Below are 18,071 nucleotides of genomic sequence, written 5' to 3' on the forward strand. Positions count from 1 at the left end.
CTTTTCAAGAGGCCTTAATTTGTCTCATACCTAAGGATAATAAAGACCATACTTTGTGTAAAAATTATAGGCCCATCTCTTTAATCAATCTGGATTATAAGATCTTTGCAAAAATTCTTGCGCTCCGTCTTGACAAAATTTTACCTAGCATAATTGGCAAGGAACAATGCGGTTTCATTAAAGGACGTCACCTTTCTGACAATACTCGTCTTTTCTTTAATGCTCTGAGTAAGTCTCACTCCTTTCCACATTCTTTAGCTGCTGTTGCATTAGATGCTGAAAAAGCATTTGATAGGGTTAATTGGCAATTTATGCTCGCAGTCCTTGTTTGGTTTAGTTTTGGCCAGAAATTTCTTGCTTATGTTTCTCTGTTGTATTCCTTTCCTAGATCCTTTATTTTGGCTAATGGCCTTGTCTCTTCCTCGTTTCCTCTCTTCAGAGGCGTTCGACAAGGATGTCCACTCTCTCCTCTTCTTTTCATTTTGGCACTAGAACCTTTCCTGATAAAAATTCGTATGAATACAGATATTACTGGTTTCCCTTATGGGGATAAGAATTTGAAACTTTCTGCCTATGCGGATGATATTCTTTTATTCATTTCCAATCCACAATCCTCTATTCCATCCTTTTTGTCGGAAGTATCTGATTTTGCGAAAGTCTCGGGTTATAAACTCAATGTTGACAAGTGTGAAATTCTCCCTTTGAATAAATTTTGTTTTCATGCAGACTTCTTGGCTTCTTCTTTCCATTGGAGTCCGGCTAAGATAAAATACCTAGGCCTGTGGTTTAAATCCTCTATTAAAGACACTGTAGCACTTAACATTAAAAATCTACAAACAATGATTCAGGACTCTACAACTCGTTGGCATCCTTTGTTTTTATCCTGGTGGGGAAGATTGGATTCAATTAAAATGATGTTGGTTCCCATTATTTTATTTTACCTTTCTAATCTTCCAGTTAATATACCTAAATCTTGTTATAAGAATATATATTCTACGTTATCTAAGTTCTTATGGCAGCATAAAAAAGCTAGAATGTCTTTTGCAAAACTTAAACGACCTAAGCAGTTGGGTGGAGTTAATTTTCCGGATTTTGCCTCTTATCATTCCTCATTTTTCCTTAAGCATTCTGTTCCCTTATTATCTGAGCAGGAAGCTGATATAATTTCAAGACCTTTGTGGGTTGAGATTGAATCGTCTTTTTTTCATCCATTTACTTTTGAGGAATTTGTATCGCTGTCCCATATTCCAAATACATTTTCCCTCCCTATTCTTAAAAATTCTCGCAAAACTTTTTCTCCTCTTTTCCTGGGAGGTTTAGATGACCGATCGCGTTTTTTACACTCTCCCTTGTGGTATAATCCTCTTATTAAACTTCGCAATAGGATGCTTTTTTGGAAAGATTGGAATAGCCTTGGTATTAATTGGACCCATCAATTGTTTGATGAAGGTGCTTGTGTCCCCTTTTCTACCCTTCAATCTCGCTTCTCTTTACATGATTCCTTTGAATCCAAATATAATCTATTGAGTACGGTTTTGCAAAACAGTTATGACACTCTTTCTGATTCCATCATTCACACTAATTTATCCCCTCTTTCTCTCCCTTGTTTGCTTGCTTCTTCTTCTGCCTCCCAGATATATGCAAAACTAAGAGATACTTCTGGCACTCGGGATAAATCTAAAACTGAAACGGACTGGGAGTCAGATGTAGAGGACACATTTTCTATCTCCTTGTGGCAAAAGGTTTGGATCAAGATAAGGAAGTCCTCTAGAGCAGCGAATACAACTCAAACGTTATTTTTTATATATAACAGACTTTTGATTACTCCTGCCAAGTTGCATGCAATTGATCCTTCCATCCCTCCCTCTTGCTGGTCTTGTTCAGCATCGAGGGCAGATCTTAAACACATGTTATTCAGCTGTCCGAGGATTCATACATTTTGGACTGATGTGTGGACTCAGATCAATAAGATCTTTTCCACCTCTTTCCCTCTTACATTTTCACATATCTTTTTAGGTAGTCTCTCAGACATATGGTCCTCTTCCACCACTAATACGTCCATTATTGACTTACTTCTAGCTGTAGCATTTCAGCAAATCACTAAATCTTGGAAGGATACCTCCAATGTTTCCTTTCAGGCTTGGTGGTATGGAGTCTGTTATCATCATAGACTTGACAGAGCCTATGTTTATCCCATTACACTTGCCATTAAACGTGATTTATTATGGCTTCCCATTACAGATTTTTTAGATGTGTCTGCTCGATCCCTACCCCTACATAATCCATGTACAGAAGAAGTTCCCAAGCCCCCATAAATGCATTCCTGATGGTTTCATGTACATACTTTTACTGCTTGTTTTATGCCTATCTTGTATATTTTTTATTTTTCTTTTATTGGAGGAATTTTTTGTGCGTTTGACCTATTTCTATATTCTTTTATATAATTTTGTATGACAACGATTACATTTCTATTGCAACTGCTTTTGTGTTATTTGATGATGCTTTCTGCCCCTCTCCCTTCTACCTCTTTCCCTTATCTTTTATTCCTCTCACTTAATTATGATGTTCTATTTTTATACTTGAGATGAATTTTAATACTATGTCTTACTGTTAATCTGTTGTTAATGAACTTCAATAAACTTTGCTTTAAAACTTAAGAAGTAAAGGCATGAGATTTTCCCAAAAAGATCTACAGGTTTTTCCCTTGAAATGTTCTGGCAGATTGAAAATACGCAAACTATATTGGCAATTTCTGTTTTCTAGGTCAAGAAGCTGTTTGTTTATGAGCACAATAATATTGACCTGAGGAGACACTTGGTTAATAGCAGTCTTATTATCTATTATTTTAATGGCTTTAACTAATGTCTCCATTGTAAGCGCTGCCATATCTCTCTGCAAATGTTTAATATCAGAGCAGATGGTGTCTGTATTATAACGTATGGCTTTTATTTCTTCCAGAATTTTCGCCATAGATTCTGCTTGTAAATCCACCATTTTTGACTGACAGGCGGTGGGGAAGATGCTTGTTTTCATTTATTATGAGGAGTTTGTGTGTGTTTAGTATCCATTTTATATACTTATAAAATACAATTTCCTCAAAGGTTCGCAATATAGAGTAAATATGAAAATAGGGAACAAAATCCTCCTTTTTGCAATAAAGCTACTGGAAAAGTAGGCAATAAACCAATGATATTATGGTGCTCAGAAAAGCAGAGTTAATAGTTGCCAGGTGTCAGTAAAAGAAGACTTTGCTTTTAATATGTGAAGCAAGAGGCAAAAACAGTACCTTTAAGAAACAGCAGTGGGCTGAATAACACCGCCCTTTTTCTGGAAACCTCCCTCAGGCAGTCTCTGGAGAAGCAGGCTTCTGACTGGAGCAGTGAAAGAGAAGAAGAGATGGCATCAGGCAAGAAAAATTATTTAAAAAAGCATCCGGTAAGCTCCAGAGTCGATGAAATTGTAAAATTCATGCAGCAGTGAAGTGTAGAACTGCAATTCGTCATTAAAAATTGGCAAATAATTGCGGGCTGTGATGGAGCTTAAAGCGCATTCACCATCTTGGATCACGCATGCTCCTGAAGTCAAGATGGTTCTTCCTTCACTGTTCTTTATGGTTTGTACCTTCCAAGAGGACAGACGTTTAGTTAATATGTTGTTTTCTTACACATCTATCTGAATTGGTGAGCCCCTTGTGCATTCTGTTAAGGATTTAGATTCTCCAGTGGTTTCACTTTCTTTTGTCACTTTGGACCAACATTGATGACAGGGGTTCCCTCTTTCGATGTTTGGTCAAATTGGGGGTTCGTTTTGCATTCTCCTTACTAGGACACATCTTGACAGCTTCTGCCAAGGCGTTTGACCCTATCAGATATCAAAGATCTTTATGGAGTTTGTTTGCCCTTGTTCAGTGTTTTCTTTTCTGTTGTGGGGGATTATCCATTGAAGCGTTAGAGGCTTTCCTTTTTCTATGGGCATTGTTAGTTTTTATCGATGCTCCCTATATGCTCTATTTTTGGGCTCCATCCGTTTTCTAGTTCTGGACACATAAAGTGCTTTGCTATGGCTGTAGAAGGGTTGTTTAATCAAAGTTCCCAGGTCTTCTGCTACCACATCCTATTTCCTTGTACAATTCTGGAATCCTGCTCCTAGAGTCCTATTTTTAGATGAACAAGAGGCATTTGTTGGTGACTTCCTTTACCGTGGTCTTATGGTCATCTCAGATTTCTGCCTGGATACATCCTCAATTCATTAGCACAGCGACAAGGAAGACAGACTGGGAGGCAACACCCTGATTACTAAATGGCAAAATACAGTTTGCTGTGTGCAAGTCTTCATCACAGTCCTCTAATATCTCCCCTCCTTAACCAGCTCTGACAGCTGAGGGGCTTTAGTAGGTATTTGGAAGGCGGGAGTGGCAGAGTTACCTTTCTTAGGGGCATATTATCAAGCACGACGTTAAAATTGTCGCCGCTTTAGTGGCAGAAAACTGCTGCTAAAGCGGCGATAATGGGCTTGATAATATGCCCTTGAGAATTCCAATAGAAGCCCATGTTGACACCAGTACATGGGCTTCAATTGGAATTCTCAAGGGCATATTATCAAGCCCATTATCGCCGCTTTAGCGGCAGTTTTCTGCGGCTAAAGCGGCGATAATTTTAACACCGTTTCTTGATAATATGCCACTTAGATTTTATTAGAAGCAGGAAGGGGATGATCCACACAAAGATATGGTATGGGGAGATAAAGTAGTTTTATTTTTAGGTTAGGCTAACACAATTCTGATTTACAGAGTAGGCAAACCTAACTTTGAGGCTCATTATGATAGTGGTCGGTCGGGACCACCAAACGCCATTGCAGCAGTCAGGAGACCGCCCAACAAGCAGTCAGTGGTCCGACTGCTACAAATTGAATTTATGGCACGTTTTAAAATTGTTTTACCCGTTACCGGAGCTGTGTTATAGCTCGTGGGGGAAGTATTTTTACCTGCACTCACACTTTGGCAGCATATTGGGTCAGCGCCCTAGTCGCTGGACCATGCTCGGGCTATTTAAGAGCCCAATGATGAGACCGCGCAGCGGACACACCGCTGGCATGCCGAGGGCAAGCCAAAGGCAAGCCTGTCTGCGCCCGTCCGCGTCCGGACAGGGCCAGGCACCCTGCTCCTCCCAATCCAGATAGGTACGTTTATAGTGCAGAGCAATTAAAACAATTACATTCAGTCCATAGGCCGAACTGCAAACACTTTATTAACCCTATTTGCGTAGTCTCTAGTTGTGAGCACTGCGCATTTAAGCTCTGGTCGCACTCGCTTACCTCTTCCTCCGAAGAAAGCAAGAAAAGGGATTACAGGGAGGCTATTAAAGTTTATAAGATAGTAATTAAAAAAGCTCAAACCTGCTATTACAAGGAAAAAATCTCCCTGGCAGCCAACTCCACTCGTGAAGCATTTCGCATCGCGAAGAAACTCTTGAAAGCCCCCACTCCCCCTGATACTCTCGAAGCAACAGATCGCCGCTGCAATGAACTCGTCGAATATTTCTATAACAAGATTCAAACAATATGCTGTTCTTTCACCTCAACGGACTATCACACTAGTCCCCACCCAGAGGATGTTAGCTCTTGGAGCAGGGAACAACCGCTGGAAACTTTCCCCTTCATGAATGATGATACTCTCCAGATAACCTCTGCACTTGTAAAAAGTGGGTTGCCCAATGACACCGCCTCACCCAAGATCTTGAAATTAGTGGCTCAATCAGTTAGTCCTATTATATTGGACCTGATTAAATCCTCACTATCTGCCGGTGTAGGCCCTCTGTTATGGAAAAAAGCTATGGTGAAACCCCTATTGAAAAGTCCTAGCCTCGACCCTGATTGCCTTGGTAACTACCGGCCCAATTTGCTCCTTCCAGGGATCAGCAAAATCGCGGAGAAGCATATCAACTTGGTGCTATCTAGACACCAAGAGGCTGCTAACCTTCTACATTCCTCTCAAATGGGCTTTCGCCCCACGTCAAGGAACAGAAACGCCCTACTGGCAGTCGTCGAAGACTCCAGGAAAATCCTCGATGCAGGAGGTTCTTTGGCTGTGATTCTTTTAGACCGTAGTGCAGCATTTGATACGGTTAGCCACCGTATCTTGGTCGAACGACTCACAAGCCTGAGGGTATCGGGAGTCGCTCTGACCTGGATGCAATCGTTCCTGGAGAACAGATCCTTCCAAGTCTTTGAGGGTGAGGCCATCTCAGACCATCTGCCCCTACATTGTGGGTCCCCCAGGGGTCGTCACTGAGCCCTACTCTTTTTAATGCTCATATGACCCCTCTTGCCAATATCGTTCTTCCTTTTGGGGTGCATATCATCACATATGCAGATGACACCCAATTGGTTTTCGCTCTGAACCATGCTGATAGAGCCTCTATCCACCTCCATCCTTGCCTCGAAGAGGTAACAAGATGGATGAAACAATCTCACCTCAAATTGAACGGTGATAAGACCGAGCTCATGCTTCTCGGCAATCCCTCTCTCTTTGAGGCAGACACCATGTGGCCAGTGTGTATGAGCCCTGCACCCACCCCTAAGCCAGATATAAAGAGCTTATATTTCTGGCTTGATTCAGATCTCAGTTTTAAAGCCCAAGCCAGGAAGGTTTAGGCTTCTTGCTTTGGTATTCTAAGAATGCTTCGCAAAGTGCTCCCTCTGCTACCGTTTCAAGCAAGAAAGCTCATGGTCCAGGCGCTTATATTATCACACCTGGACTACGGAACCGCTTTTTATCTGGGTGCCCCATGTTCCGTCCTGGCAAAGTTTCAAACTGTGCAGAATTGCGCCTCAAGGATTCTCTTGGGGATCCTGAGTCGGCAATCGATTAAACCGGCCTTGAAGTCTCTCCATTGGGTCCCGGTCCAGGAAAGAGTCTTTTTTAAGGCCTTGTGTATTACACACAAGTTGATGATAGGGAAAGGCCCAGCCATCATATCCTCCCTGATCCAGCCCTAGCGAGCTAACAGGCGGCTGCGCTCAGATGAGCTCCACCTGGCTTGGGTTCCCAGGATTAAAAGGCCCAGAAGTGGTGGTCGGCTCTTCTCGTATAACACCGCCAAACTCTGGAATTCCCTCCCTTTTCAGGTGCGAAAGGAACCCAATCACCTAGCCTTCCATAAAGCTTTGAAAACATGGCTGTTCCCCACATAACCCCGAAGTGGTTCCAGCTGCCCTGCTCAGCGCTGGGATGCCTCCGGGTAGCCATGCACTTTACAAGTGTTGTTTCATTCATTCATTCATGTTCTGTAATTGTACACTAAGAAATGTATTGGAATTAATAATAACCTTAAAAATAAATATAAATTATAAACAGATATATGGCTGCATATGGAATACTGAATTAGGAATATTAACAAGAAATGCATATTTATATCCATTCAATTAGAAATAATATTCATTCAAAGTTTTCCATATAACAGGGCCCAGATTAAAGGATTTTTTTTCTGTTTTGTTCAAAGAAAAATCAATTCCTTTCCTTATATACAGAATCTAATCCCACCAGACTTTTACAGATAAAAGGTTAGCATATTTCCAATTCATAGTGATAGATTTGGTAACACATGAAAGTAGCAGATCAAACAAATGTATATCCATATCTGATAGTGGTTTAGGAAAGTAAAAAGATTTGTTTATAATTAATAACGTTAAATGTTAGGGGTATATCAAATTTAACTATATCAGAAATTTTGCCTCAAACATTAGACCAAAAATGAAAAATTAGTGGACAATCAAAAAACATATGTTTCAGATTACCAGATTTTGAATTACAATGCCAACAAACTGGTTTACCAGAAAGGTGTGCGTCGTATAATTTGACAGGAGGCGAATAGCAACTGTTTAAAAGAAATCAATTGGATTGGCAAACAGAAAAAGATAACCAACTGGAAATATTGCCGAGCCAAATTTTCTTCATATTGATTGTAGAATAATTGGTATTAAGAATAGGATTCCAAAATTGACACAGCTGTGTGAGATTGGAAGGATTAGTAAGTATTAATTTTTCATATGTTTTAGAGGCAATATGCCAGGGGGCCCATGTAAATTGAAAAAAAGATCCATATCTGAAAATGAAGGGTGAGAAATTGTTACAGTGAGGCATGACCTGCACTGAACGTTGTCAAGTCCGAATACGTACTACTCTCTCATGACTACATTTCCCAGGATGCTAAGAATCACTTCCGGGGCATGGTGTCAACTTGATGACATGCTTCCGGCTAGAGAGGCGTAGGTTTATGGAATCCTTGGCTGTGGGCCGATGCCGGTTATTCCTTCATATTTGGAGAAGACGGAAGATCGTAGAGGAGAGATTCCTGGGGTTGGGTATAGGTGCTACGACACCACAGTTGTTTATTGGTGTATCCATGTTATGTTTTGAGGTATATTACCCGCCGGAGTGTTTCTTCTTCATTTTTGTGGAACAAGGTCCCGTATGTGCAGTACTCCAGGTCGTGAGGTTAACAGCCCGAGTACCTGCACCTTGGTAATTATAATCACACAGCCATGATGGAAACAGCGTGTTGTGTACATAAATGCCGAAGCCATGTTCAGAAACGGTATTGAGAGATGGCTATAGAATAAGTAATTGCCGAAGTGGTTTTGAGAAACGGCATGATATTCTGCCTATTGGAATCCTATGAAGTTGCTGTGACTAAAACGACGATACTTTGATGGCATTTCTCTAATATCATTTAGTTCATCTTCATGCATATCTTTTCAACAATTGACTTCTTTTAATTGCTACATTGTAACTGCGGATGTAAGGTATAGAGGACAATATCTACATTGATTCCCATGTTTTCTTTCATGTCTTGTAGGCACAGGGGTCATAAGGAATTGGTGAGAATACCCCCTGTGAAGTATTTACAAGCACATGAACAAGTGGGTATTCCTGAAGGTTTTTTTAGAGATGGTTATCAGCAATAGATCAGCATAGAGAGGTCTTGACTCTCCTCTTGTTTCATTAGATTCACAGTAACTGCACATTGTTTTTGGCACCAAGAAAAAGGGTCTACATCGTTTCTATGAAACCTAGGAAGACAAGGCTTAGTTATTTTACTTTACAGGTACATAATATTGGTATAGAACAGTTTTTATGATATGTTATACGCCTTATACAATGCTTTGTTCTAAATTGTATTTTACCTTCTCAGAGCTCCCTCCCTGCTGACCCCATCCTTTCCTTCCCCGCTTGATCATATCAACCTTCTGTGCTATAAGAGCAAACAGAATTGAGACACTCAAGAGGTGGGTCCCATTTGTGCATCAAACCAACTCTGAGGTATCATCTGAACTGTTTGAAGCTATCAGAGCTGACAGGAATGTAGAAATTATCGGCATTGAGGATTGTGTTACATAAGATGATGAACTGATGGTATGCAGATAATATACTATTATATTTGGATTATAGAATGAAAAAGTATAAAAACATGTTATGACAAATGTCAGAAAAATAAAATATCTCAGCATCAATCTATGTAGACCAAGAAGAGATAGTAGTATGTAGTCTGATCAAATAATTATACCAGAGTGATGCTTTTTTTAGAGTAGATAATTTTATTAAGAAATTACGCGTCAACCTTAGTAAGATCGTATTTTGTTACAATTAGGAATTACAAATTCAACCCTAATTTACGGAGGTCCATGGCATGGATTGCAGGTAAAGGAAAAGGAGCAGCAATATTCCTCTCAATTAGGATCCAATTTGTCATGTTACCAACGTCTGAGCTTGTGAACCAATGAACACTTTGTGCAGCTAAAAAAGAGAAATGATAGTTTTTAAAAATCAGGAAGACCAAAACCACCTTCTAGTTTTGAAAGTTGTAATGTTTTATATTTAGTTCTTGCAGTTTTATTATTCCAGATGAGTTTAAGGAGAATTGTTTTAAGGGTCTTATAAAAACTACCAGGAAATGACAGAGGCAGCATTGATTGCATGTATAATATTTTAGATTTAATTACCATTTTAATTGCTTCAAATTTTACCCCACTAGGATAAGTTCAAGGAAGACTATTTGACTAATTTCTCTGTAATGTGAAAGCTTACTTTTTTCACAATTTACATCAACAGTGTTCTTAATTGACTTTTTAAAATAAATTGCTACTTTAGAGTAGATGAATTTCAAATAATATTGGTATTACTAAGCATATCTGGCGTACAATAGAAATGAAGTGGAAAAAAATCTGTTTTATTAATATTTGGTGAACATCCTAAGAGTGAAGCATAACTTTGTATCATGTTTAGTAAATTGGGTATAGTGTTTATGGGAGCACTTACACAGTGTAAAACATCTTCAGCGTAAGCAAAGATTTTAAAAACAACATTAACTTTAATTGCTATTGCATGACAAATTACATAGAAGACACAATAAAGGTTCAATGGATAGTAGAAATAATAGGGGTGAAAGACGGCAGCCTTGTCTCGTACCTCTATATATAGCAAATGACACAAAGTGGTACCATAAACATATATAGTAGACTGAGGTGAATAATACACAGCTTAAACCATTGAAAGAAATGTCGCTCCAAAACCAAATGCCTCCAAAGTTTTAAACAAAAATTTCCAGTTAACTGTATTAAATGCTGTTTCAGCATCTAGAGCTAAAGGACCAATAGGGTGCTTTATTTTATATACTGAAGTAATAGTATGACAGACAAGTCTTGTGTTATATGCTGATAAACATCCCTTCATAAAACCAGTTTGGTCTGGGCGAATATGTTGATTTAGCACCTGGGATAGTCCAATTGCAGTGATTTAAGCATACATTTTACAGTATTGATTAATAAACGAGATAAGACGAAAGATTCAGATTAGAGTATGATCCTTGTCTGGTGTGGGGAGCACAATAATTGTGCCATCTCTCAGTGTACCTCAACAGGAGCATTGAGAGCAAAATCTTGACCAAGCCTATTTGAGGAGAAAAAGTTCTGTAGAATTCTGCTAGTATTCCATCAGGACCCGGCACACTTTTGGACTTTGAGGACTTAATGGCAGAGTAAACGCCTTCAGTAGTTAAGGGGGAATCAATAATATGTATTTCTGTAAGGGGTAGGATTGGTAAATTCCAATGAGAAAGCAATTGGGTAATAGTATTGTCAGGAGCATCGTGGGGTTTACTGTATAGGGATGAATAACATTCTTTTAATTTGTGAGCTATTTCTGTGTTGGACAAAAGTAGGCAGCCACTTGAGGAATGAATGTCAGGAATCTGTATCGTATCTCTTTTGATACGTAGGTAGTTAGCAATAATGTGACATGCTTTATTATCATTAAACAGGAAATGAACTTTCTGCTTACAAATATAAAGATTCACTCCTTTACTAAGCAGTGTATTGTTTTCATATCAAAGGGTTTGCAGTTTTAGCTTACATTGTATATCATTAGAAGATTTAAACTGTTGTGCTGCTATAGTAATTTGTTTCTCTAGTAATGATAATTCGGATTTAAATCATTTGTTCGCATGTGCCATTATGGAGATGGAAACTCTTCGTATGTAAGTTTTAAAAGCTTCCCAATGATTAATCTTAAATGTATCTTCAACTATGTCATTTTGAAAATAATGTGTGATAGCAGCTGCCAACTAGAGTTGATTTTGGTCAGAAAGTAAAGTGTCAGTATTCATTCTCCACCTATAAGTATTTTGAGGAACGTTAACTAAGGTTAACAAAAAAGAGATGAAAGTCTAATCTGATAGATTGATGGGTTCTATTTTAGAATTGGAAATCATATGAGTTAAATGTCTAGAGGATAATAACTAGTCAATACGTGAATATGTTGAATGAGCACTGGGAAAGAAGGTAAAGTCTTTGTAAGTTGGGTGTGTGAATCGCCAATGATCTAACAATTTGGTAGTTGAAAGAAAGGTTTTAATCAATGCACATGTTTTAATAGGATGAAAGTTAGCTGTGGAAATTCTAAGAATGGGTCAGAAACTATATTAAAGTCACCTCCTATTATAATAAAGTACAGGTCCTATAGCTAGGATTTCAGATGTAAATGTGTATCAAAAATGGATCATCTTGAGTGGGAGCATAAATATTGACTGAATGGATAGAAGAGTTATCAATTTGAATATGAACATAATTGTAACAGCCATCAAATTCAGCTTTACTTTTTAAAATGGTAAATTGTAAGTTACAAGAGAAAAGGATAGCAACACAGCATTTGCAACTAGAAGCTGGTAAGGACACTATGACTCCCATCTACGATTTAGTCATAGAAGCTTGGATATTATCATCAATATGGGTTTCTTGTATTAAAGAGATGTCAGCTTTACATTTTTATAAATAATCTAGAACTTTTCATTATTTTGCTGGATGTTGTGGGCTGTTAAGATTAAGTGACACGATTTCTAACTCACAACTACTGGCCATTACAAATTAAAGAGGACAGAAAAATAAAATCAAAGTGGGATATACATAGGAAATAGAAACATTAGAAATGAGTAGAACAAACAAGTAGCCCATGAACAAGGACAGATAAAATAACAAGACAAACAACCATTGAGAACACTTAAATTCAAAACACATAAAATTAATTATTGAAACTATGAAGTAAGATCCAGGAATCCAATGAAGAGCATGTAGCCTGCTATTGGAAAATAAAATAATATGAGGTATGCAGTAACAAATATCAAGTAGCATTTGTATAAGACTGACATTCCATTGCTGTGGAGCATGAAGATCAAGACATGCAATTGGGTCAGATGGAGAGGTGAAGGGCTTGGAGATGCCATTTTTCACTGCAGTGTCAAACAAACCATCTTTATATCCAGCTTCTCTCAATCTAGGGTATAGTTCAGAGAATTGCTTGCACATGACTTCATTCTCTTTTGCAGTCTTGTGAATATAAACTTTATGTCCTTCAACCATTAGTGTTGGAATTTCTCTGACACCCTTTCAAATAAGACCGAGGTGATGGTGTTGCAGTACTTTAAAAATCATTTGTCTTGGCCTGGATTGAGTCAGTTTATGATAGGAGGGAAATTGATGAGCCTTCTTGATTTCAAACTTTTCAGAGAATTCTATTTTCAGAATTAAAGGTGTGAGATTTTCCCAAAAAGATCTACAGTTTTTTCCCTTGAAATTTTCTGGCAGATGGAAAATAGGCAAACTATATTGGCAATTTCTGTTTTCTAGGTCAAGAAGCTGTTTGTTTATAAGCACAATAATATTGACCTGAGGAGACATTTGGTCAATAGCAGTCTTATTATCTAATATTTTAATGGCTTTAACTGATGTCTCCATTGTAAGCGCTGCCATATCTCTATGCAAATGTTTAATATGAGAGCATATGGTGTCTATATTATTACATATGGCTTGTATTTCTTCCAGAATTTTCGCCATAGATTCTGCTTGTAAATCCACCATTTTTGCCTGACAGGACGTGGGGAAGATGCTTGTTTTCATTTATTATGAGGAGTTTGTGTGTTTTTAGTATCCATTTTATATACTTATAAAATACAATTTCCTCAAAGGTTCGCAATATAGAGTAAATATGAAAATAGGGAACAAAATCCTCCTTTTTGCAATAAAGCTACTGGAAAAGTAGGCAATAAACCAATGATATTATGGTGCTCAGAAAAGCAGAGTTAATAGTTGCCAGGTGTCAGTAAAAGAAGACTTTGCTTTTAATATGTGAAGCAAGAGGCAGAAACATTACCTTTAAGAAACAGGCAGTGGGCTGAATAACACCGCCCTTTTTCTGGAAGCCTCCCTCAGGCAGTCTCTGGAGAAGCAGGCTTCTGACTGGAGCAGTGAAAGAGAAGAAGTGATGGCATCAGGCAAGAAAAATTATTTAAAAAAGCATCCGGTAAGCTCCAGAGTCGATGAAATTGTAATATTCATACAACAGTGAAGTGTAGAACTGCAATTCGTCATTAAAAATTGGCAAATATTTGCGGGCTGTGATGGAGCTTAAAGCGCATTCACCATCTTGGATCACGCATGCTCCTGAAGTCAAGATGGTTCTTCCTTCACTGCTCTTTATGGTTTGTACCTTCCAAGAGGACAGACGTTTAGTTAATATGTTGTTTTCTTACACATCTATCTGAATTGGTGAGCCCCTTGTGCATTCTGTTAAGGATTTAGATTCTCCAGTGGTTTCACTTTCTTTTGTCACTTTGGACCAACATTGATGACAGGGGTTCCCTCTTTCGATGTTTGGTCAAATTGGGGGTTCGTTTTGCATTCTCCTTACTAGGACACATCTTGACAGCTTCTGCCAAGGCGTTTGATCCTATCAGATATCAAAGATCTTTATGGAGTTTGTTTGCCCTTGTTCAGTGTTTTCTTTTCAGGTGTGGGGGACCAGCCATTGATGCGTTAGAGGCTTTCTTTTTTCTATGGGCATTGTTAGTTTTTATCGAGGCTCCCCCTATATGCTCTGTTTTTGGGCTCCATCCGTTTTCTAGTTCTGGACACATAATGTGCTTTGTTATTGCTGTAGAAGGGTTGTTTAATCAAAGTTCCCATGTTTTGCCTATCCACTGGGTTTCCTGCCGAAAAGTGCAGGAGGGGCCTTCTGCTACCACATCCAATTTCCTTGTACAACTCTGGAATCCTGCTCCTAGAGTCCTATTTTTAGATGAACAAGGGGCATTTGTTTGTGACTTCCTTTACCATGGTCTTATGGTCATGTCAGAGTTCTGGCTGGATACATCCTCAATTCATTAGCACAGGGACAGGGACAAGGAAGACAGACTAGGAGGCAACACCCTGAATACTAAATGACAAAATACAGTTTGCTGTGTGCAAGTCTTCATCGCAGTCCTCGAATATCTCCCCTCTTTAACCAGCTCTGACAGCTGAGGGGCTTTAGTAGGCGGGAGGGGCAGAGTTACCTTTCTTAGAGGCATATTATCAAGCACGGCGTTAAAATTATCGCCGCTTTAGTGGCAGAAAACTGCCGCTAAAGTGGCGATAATGGGCTTGATAATATGCCCTTGAGAATTCCAATAGAAGTCCATGTTGACACCAGTACATGGGCTTCTATTGGAATTCTCAAGGGCATATTATCAAGCCCATTATCGCCGTTTTAGCGGCAGTTTTCTGCCGCTAAAGCGGCGATAATTTTAACACCGTTTCTTGATAATATGCCCCTTAGATTTTATTAGAAGCAGGAAGGGGATGATCCACACAAAAATATGGTAAGGGGAGATAAAGTAGTTTTATTTTTAGGTTAGGCTAACACAATTCTGATTCACAGAGTAGGCAAACCTAACTTTGAGGCTCATTATGAGAGTGGTTGGTCGGGACCACCGGAACGCCATTGCAGCAGTCAGGAGACCGCCCAACAAGCAGTCAGTGGTCCGACTGCTACATTTGGATGTGACCGCTGGGCTGGGGGTCGGAGAGTACTCCTTTTCACAGTGGCTTGTGCTGCAACTGAGGAAAATGGAGGCACCATAAACCACTATGAAATGGAGCACTTCCTGCACTTCCATGGACTGTGTGCCATGCACCATGTGGTGCATGGAATATGGTGCATAGAGGTGAGTGGGGACACTACATGTGCCCCAGAACCACTTTGCAGTGGACCACGAGGGGCAATTGCAGTAGTGGCTCGTATAGGGCTTGCTGCGTGGTGGGGAGGAGCAGGGTGGGGGGTTGCAAACACGGACATACGACGGAACGGAGCAACGTAATAATTACTTTCTTCCCTTCCATCCTATGTTCGTGTTTGCTGCCCCCACAACCTGCCCCTACCCCGACCCGCCCCACCGCCCCGCAGCACACCGTATTCGAGCTGCTACTGGGCAGGGGGTCTGTCTGGGGTGCTCAATATCCCTTTCTGACAGCCTGTACATGGCGGTGTCCCAGTTAGAATCTGAGATCCCTGTCGGAGACTGCAGTCTGGACTCTGCCCATTGTTGGTCGCATTGAAATACGGACCTCTCGTAATCATCTCCACTTTGTTAGGAACATGACAAAGACTTGGACTCAGACTAAAATAAAGATTACCGTAAATAATTGGGACATCTGCACCTGCCGGGGTAAGGACTGGGGAATGGGGCATATAATGTTCAGGAAAAGCACACAAAAAAATAGACAATAGATGGATATTTTACCATGGAGGTGGTGCGACATCGAACTACCATCGCATGGGGAAATCACCTAGAATCGAAAACTATGCAAACAGAAAATTGCTAACTGAAAAGATGAAGCTAATTATGTTGTTTGACTGTGTGTAGTCTGAGCTTAAAAGAACATGCTTTTTATCTTAAGAAAAACATTTGGCCGAACTACTAAAGTACATCACAGCTGCGCTGATTGCAATAAAACAGTCATATTTTCCTTGGCTTTCTTTTCATTGAAGAATTGGCAGTCTTAAAGCCCAGCCCTGTATTTCGATATATTCATTATTATAAAAGCCTTACCCTGCATGCAGCAAATCAGCCAGTGAGGAGCAAATCACACACTGGAATTAATGCTCTAGGCCTCTCATTAGATGAATCCCATTATTCTTGGGATTTATGTCAGCCCTGAACATTACAGAAAATAATAAACAGGGATGGCATCATTCCTGATTAATATGTTTTCGAACCACTGATCTGTATTCAATCACAGAAACCAAACGTGTAATATTCTGAGATACACCGCAGCTTCAAGTGTCTGCAGTCCCCCTTTCAGACTGCATTCTGCTCAAGAGACGCCTGCGAATAACTTTTTGGAGGGACTTAAATTGGCATTTATCTTCAGATATCACGGACTGAACTATGTTCTTTCAAACGAAAACATGAATTTAAAGAAAGTCACACATTGATCTATTGTTTCTTCATGCACTGACCGGAGCCATCTTGAAATGAAATGTGTACTTAGTGTACATCATGTTGAAGTGAGCTTTCGGTGATGCTATTTTAAGTTTCATTGATTTCAATTGATTTTCTTTCTAGTCTGAATTTTAATTTGTCTTATTTATTTTTACCTGGAATGAAATCTAACTTTTCTGCTAAATCGACACATGTATAGTTGAAAAAGTGATTTGCTTTTTGGCAAGAATGCTGGCACTGCCATATAACTTAATCAAAATGTGTTCTCTTTTGTACATTTACTTAGTTTACCCAGTTAGGGCAAACATTTTGGCAGCTTTCCCGGAATTGTTGCATTTCCGTGATATCTCTCTCTGAACTACAAAGCTGCTTCTCAGTAATGTATAGATCTTATCATATTATCAAGCGCATTATCGCCGCTTTAGCGGCAGTTTTCTGCAGATAAAGCGGCGATAATTTTAACGCCGGAACTTGATAATATGCCCCTTCGTTTTTACTTTGTGGGTGTTCTCGACGGGAGGACGCTATCGATACAAAAAGACAAGTAATTATGGTGTTTTTGCAAGTTAATTGGTTGGAAAATACTTTTAGCACCATTTTCAGAGAGAAAAGATTTCATGTCCACATTTTCTCAATTTTCATTCATAATGGGGAAACCTGTTTTCCTCCACTGAAATGGAAGTCGACAATTTCAGGTAATTGTTTTTCATTGAAAACAGGCAAATAGTGAAGATGCTTTGTTATCAATAACAGAGGCAAATGCTGTATGCAGGATAATGGGTAGGTATTATTCACTTCAAGGTTTTCTGACATTCCAAAATGAGCTGAGAGAACAGGACACACGTCATGATCTCCGACGAAATGAACAAGAAGGAGGAGTTTCGACAAAATGACAAATTTGGTTGATAGTTACAAATGAGCAGCAAGTCAGCATCCCACCTCACTGGGCTAAATGAATGATGTTGTTCTTGTTATGTTCTTGTTAATGTTATTTGTTTCCTGTGTTTGGTATCTATTAGACACCCTTATTGTGAATTAAGGGTTCTAATCCTGTTTGTTCATTGTTTCAATATAAGAGCAATGGAAATTGTAACTCTTTTTTCGCTCCTTTTATGTTTAAACAGGAATGTAGCGACACTCTCAATTTCTAGAGACCCTGAGGTAAGTCCTGAAATTGTCAGAGCAGATCTGCTTCTTCTTCCAGGGGTCCAGAGACCCAAAACAGATTGCAGAGTTGAGTTTGCAAACCCACCATCTACCAAT

The sequence above is a fragment of the Triturus cristatus genome, chromosome 10 (assembly GCF_964204655.1).
Source record: "Triturus cristatus chromosome 10, aTriCri1.1, whole genome shotgun sequence".
Taxonomy (NCBI): domain Eukaryota; kingdom Metazoa; phylum Chordata; class Amphibia; order Caudata; family Salamandridae; genus Triturus; species Triturus cristatus.